This window comes from Leucoraja erinacea, chromosome 2, assembly GCF_028641065.1.
Source record: "Leucoraja erinacea ecotype New England chromosome 2, Leri_hhj_1, whole genome shotgun sequence".
NCBI lineage: Eukaryota > Metazoa > Chordata > Chondrichthyes > Rajiformes > Rajidae > Leucoraja > Leucoraja erinaceus.
In genome coordinates this window covers 60,999,247-61,005,246 of record NC_073378.1, presented here as the reverse complement: position 1 = coordinate 61,005,246, position 6,000 = coordinate 60,999,247, and positions in this window count along the sequence as shown.

Below are 6,000 nucleotides of genomic sequence, written 5' to 3'. Positions count from 1 at the left end.
GAGGTAAATCCAAATATATGTTGTTTGCGAATGAGACTTTGAGACAAACAAGGCTATGTGCTCTAGGAACACTGATTGTAAATATCAGTTGCAAAGTTTACATGAAGGCAATGATTAAAGAAATCAGTGGACAGAATTCATGATCAATTGAGATGAAGTTAAAATCGCCAAAGATAATATCTTTCAATACAGAAGCTGAGAGGAGAGAAATGAATGAATCGCAGGGAATTTTTATTATAATACAAGGATCAGTGATAAATAATTATTTTAAATGACCACAAGGTGTGAACTTTAAAAAGAAGAAGGTGCCAGAAAAGGAGTAGCATAGATTTGGTCTGAATCATCACTTTTCTAAAGGCTACCTAGATGGAGTAAGGGGTGAGACATATAGTCGTGTAAGTAAGCAGCTGTAACACATGTTAACTAATAGTAGTGTGTTTACTGACCTGTTTTGCTGTAACAAGTAAGACAAGTAAGTAAGACAAGTAAGAACTTCCTTGTTCTGTTGTCAGTACATATGACAATTAAACACCGTTGACTCTTGACTCCCTTGTCTCTTGCACTTGGGGGCAGCTCAATTAATGCTGACTTTGTTTATATAGAAATTATTAAGCTGTGCGTATTGATTAGTTCCATCTTCCACAAGTTCTTGTTCATTGGATGTCAAAATATATTTCACATCTTGAATGTTACTGAACAAAATTATTCCTTTGGTGTGATTTTCCACCCAAATTTGTGAAACCACAAGGGAAAATCTATCCTTTTCTATTTTCACAATTCATTTTATACCAACGGTTAACAAGAAAGATGTGGGTGGGCAGAGTGCATTTTTTTATTTGATCACAAAGATAAAAAACATTAAAGCATTGGGCTTATTGTTATCCTATCTCTGCAAACTTAGTTCTGACACTCTCCCATGTTTAGGTTGGTGGGCAAAATGATTTTCTAGAGAGCCCAGTGAATCATTAGTTTTAAGTTGTGAACACAAAAGAAGAGTCTCGACTCAAAACATCACCCATTCCTTCTCTCCAGAGTTGCTGCTGGTCTTGCTGAGTTACTCCAGCATATTGTGTCTATCTTCAGTGTAAACAAGCATCTGCAGTTCCTGCCTACACATCATTGTGATCCAAATTCCTCATATGCGAGTGATCTTGTTAGGCTGGCAATGGATGGACTCATTTATGCAGTCATAAGATTTCAGTGCGTTTAAGACCACGGTTTGTAAGGAGGAGCCCGCCAAGCCATTGCACATAATCCTGCCACAGAAGGTAATTGAGGCCAGTTCATTGGCTATATTTAAGAGGGAGTTAGATGTGGCCCTTGTGGCCCTTGTGGTCAGGGTGTATGGAGAGAAGGCAGGTACAGGATATTGAGTTGGATGATCAGCCATGATCATATTGAATGGCGGTGCAGGCTCGAAGGGCCAAATGGTCCACTCCTGCACCTATTTTCTATGTTTCTATGTTTCTATCCCCCGAAGACCATAGACCGGGAGGATGGAGCCGGTGATGACGACGGACCTGACAGGAGAGGAGGAAGACCGGTAGGAGAGGAGAGGGGACTGACGTCGGACCAACCGCATCCTCAATGCTGGCTGCAGGAGCCACCCCCGGGGAACAAAGGTGGACAGGTGAGGAGAGGAAGTTAATTGGAGGTCAAGCAAGGAAGGCGATGGCTGGAGGCCTGCAACAGCCTGGAATCTGCCTGAATTGGACACCGCTCATAGCAACGGGAGTGTGGACTGGACTTGGAAGATGGCGCCAAACATGGCGCCTCTTGCATGCAGGATCAGTAGACTATTTCTAGACTATTTCTGTATAATTGCTAATCAAGACGTAGGATGGAGATACTCCACTGGACTGTTTGTAAGAAAATAATTTCACTGTGCATTTGCACTTCACATGTGACAATAAAACACCATTGAAATTGTTTTCCAAGGAACAAGATATCCAGGAGATGAGTGAAACGGGGACAACCAACTGCACTTTCCCTGCACTAATCTGACTGAAGGACAGAGAAGCAGGAGCGAATCAATCCGAATAAGGTACAGAAAGAGAAGTTAAAAGAAGGAAAGAAAAATTGGATTTAGTGAGGGAGAAGACAGAAAGGAAATGCATCTCCTGAAAAAAAAGGTATATTTTAAATGATTCATTTCTGGAAGAATATAACTCGAGGCCTTCAGTTGCCCACTAAGAGTGAACGGTTCATGTAAGTTGGCAGTGATTCATTAACACTTATAATGTTTTTTAAATAATGTTTGTAATTGTAATTATTAACCTCAAATATCTTCATCACAGATGCAGCAACCTTCAATGCATGTCAAGGGTGAGTCAGACATAACATTTTCTTTCTTCAAAGACTAGTTGCTACCCTCCTCATGTGTTGGAGACGATCATGGATTCTGTAATGTTGGGTAAACAACACTTCAATCAGTTGGAAATGGCTCACACCAGGGTGACAAAATGGTATAGACATTTCTCTACCCATTAAAAATCCAGCATGCTGCTTGTAATCTCATCTCAGATCATATTTTTGCAGTAGTTAATAATTCTGACTTGTCGGTTGACACAAAAATCAATTTTGATGTTCAGGCAGATGCATTTGATTATAGGGTGATATGACTGGGTCAGATGATCAATATTGTTGAAACTGTGTGGGGTCCAGCTGTCATATTAACACAGTGGACAAAATCAGCCATGATGATGTGTTTCTAAAGCGTCAATGAATTGAAGAACACGGTGAGAAACATGGCTGAAATGGGCACTGTTCTGTTTGATTCTAATGGCCTTTTTCACAATTTTACTAATTTACTACTCAATCTGATAAAATAATTTAAATAGCATTTTAATGACATTAACATTATGTCTTTTCTTCAAGGAAACATATTGGAGTTGTAATATATTTTCAATTATGACTTCAATAGGTCATGTTCTTCAAGATCCAACAAATTATTAAATTGTTCTATTTTGGCTATGAAATATGCAATTATTAAGACACTTTGATTGTTATAATTTCATACATCACCATTTTCAAATTAATCATGGCTTTCATATGGAAACAATGAGTTCATAAGAGCAGTGGTGGAATTAGTCAGTTGTTTAGACATACAGTATAATCCCAACATTTGAGGTTTGGATGTTTTTCATGCAAAAAGTATTTCAAAGAAATTAATACAATCCAATAAGACAAAGGCAATGCCATTATATTTTAAATTAAATAATTGGTAAATATATCTCTCCAGAGACTTCTGTGAGAAATGTGGCACCTTCAGGCTGTCAGTTGTGTATTAAATTTTCTCTGTTTATTGGATTGGATTTCCTTGTGGTATTATTGCTTCAGTGTATTATTCAATATATTATTGAACTGGAAGGGAAGAAACAACTCAAAGAGAGAAGCTAACAAAACTCAATTTTTGCTGATTTCACAAAAAATAAAGATCCTACTGGAAAAATAAATTGGAATGAAAGTATAGAGCTGCAACTGAGTGCTGCACAATAATAACAAATAAAAACAAATAAAAATTGCTGCAAACAAACAGTTCTTATGAATTCAGCACAATTTAGGAAATACTACATTGGCCAAGATTTTTGTAATTCAAAGGCATTTATGATGTTGAACCAGCTTTCCAATAAAGCAGAGCTGTGTGATGTCCTATTGCAGGCCATCAGCTGTTGAGATCCAACTGCTGGCTTTTGTCAGAAAAGTGTTTGTTAAATGGATCCTAACCTGCAGTGTAGGTTGTTCAAGAATCATTTGGGGATCAGAAAAAATTACAAAAAGTAGGGTTTTTGGATAACTTACACTTTCAGTCTCATAGCAGATTACTTAATGAGAGCTAGAGTGCTTGTACAAATTCACCAGTCTGATCGTAGATCCCAATATTCCTAAAATATTGATCATGGAACATTACAGCACAGGTACAAGCCTTTTGGCCCACAATGTCTGTGCTGACCATGATGCCAAGACCAACTCTTACCTGCCTGCACCTAATCCATATCCCTCCATTCCCAGCATATCCATATGCCCATCCAAAAGTCTCTTAAATGCCACTATCATATCTGCCTCCACTACCATCAGTCAGTTCATTCCAGGCACTTCCCACCAAGAGTGTAGAACAACATTCCCCACTCGCCTCCTTTAAACTTTGCCTTTCACCTTAAAGTTATGCCTCTAGTCCATGAAATGTTTTACCCTGGGAAAATTGTTCTGTCTACTCCAGCTATGCCTGTTAGAGGATAATGAGTGACAATTAACACTCCCTAATGACAGTAGACACCACTGAAAGTCCCAGCAGAACATTAAAATCCATTCGTTAAAATAAATAAGAAGTGCGCATTGACAATAAAGCAAGGCTGGTGCCAGGGTCGAAACTACTTTATCACATGAGGCCTGTCTCCCCGATGCCCTAATGGTCCTAAAAAAATTAATCGCAGCTTCAAATGTACTCATGGCTGGTCAAGAGTCATGAGTCAAGAGTCATTATTTGCACCGGGCATCCGACTTACTGCAGCTTTACAGGTCCATTAACTCAATAACACAACAATAAATATATAATAGACTATAATGCGATTCTTCTCCATGAATTGTCAACTTGTCGTGGTGGAGAAGCTTGTGTGCTCCTGAGATCCTGAGAGCGATGCCGTCTGGACCTATGTTCCTAGTAGGGCCACCCATGGTGGTACAATCGAGGGGGAGGACTCTGATAAAGAGCAATCCAACCAAGACCTCAATGGTGGAACAGGTGGAGGATGATGGCTGACCTTAGTGGAGCATCACAACGGCTGGGAGGCAGCAGCATAAAAGGGTCTCCGGACGTCTTGGACTCCATGCCACTGGATCCTGACTCAGATCTGTCAAGGACCATGTGGTGGCTGTCTATGGACCAGCCGTCTCTCCACATTAAACAAAGTCACGCACTGGAGTCCTCCAACCCTGGAGACACCCATGGTCAGCCATGCCCGAAGGGGGCCTAAGAAGAATAATGCGATTAATTATGTTATATCAGGTAACCAGACCACAATACTGCAAACCAAACTACATAATGCATCTTATAGAAAATCCATAGTATTAAATTCATAGTACCCATAGGGTTATGTTTAAAGTTGCACTAGAGCCCGATGGTTGATGGGAAGAAGCAGTTCTTGAACTGAGAGATAACAGTTCTCAGCTCCTGTACCTTCCTACTGACAACAGCAGTAAGATGAGAGCATAGCAAGGTGTTGTGGGTCTTTAATGATATTAGCTGCACTCTTGAAGTAGTGTTTACTGTAAATTCTTTCGATGGTTGGCAGGTCAGTACCTATAATGGACTAAGCAATGTCCACCACTTTCTGAAGCCTCCTTCATTCTTGGGCATTCGAGTTAACAAACAGACCACAGTGCAACCAGTCAGTATGTTCTCCACTGCACTCTTGCATAAGTTTGATAGAATATTTGGTGACATGCCAAACCTCCTCAAACTTCTGAGGAAGTAGAGGCATTGAAGCCATCTTTGTGATTGCATCAATTGCTGGTCCAAGACAGATCGTCAGAGATGTGTATTCCCAGGAATTTGAAGCTGCTGGCTTTCCACCACTGTCCCATTGATGAACACAGGTTCATGCATCCTCATGTTTACCCTCCTGAAGTCAACAGTTAGCTCCTTGATCTTGTTAATGTTGAGAGAAAGAGCATTGCTCTGGCACCACTCAACCAGATTATCAATCTTTCTCCAGTACTCTGATTTATTGCTACCCATTATTCATCCAACAATGGTGTTATCGTGGTGAATCATCCATAGTACCCTGTTAGAAAATATATTTTTTAAACCCTCTTGTTAAGATTATGTTTCTGCTCTTACATTTAATCTCCTCACCCTTTTTCAATTGAGACAGAAGACTGAGGCTTTCACGTATGGAAGACGTCTGTAAAGCTGTGAAAAACTCATTTTGGTAATGAATAGCTACTTGCATAAGAGAGCTTCCTTGTGTCTCCCTGACTGATCTGATTCACAACTGGGTC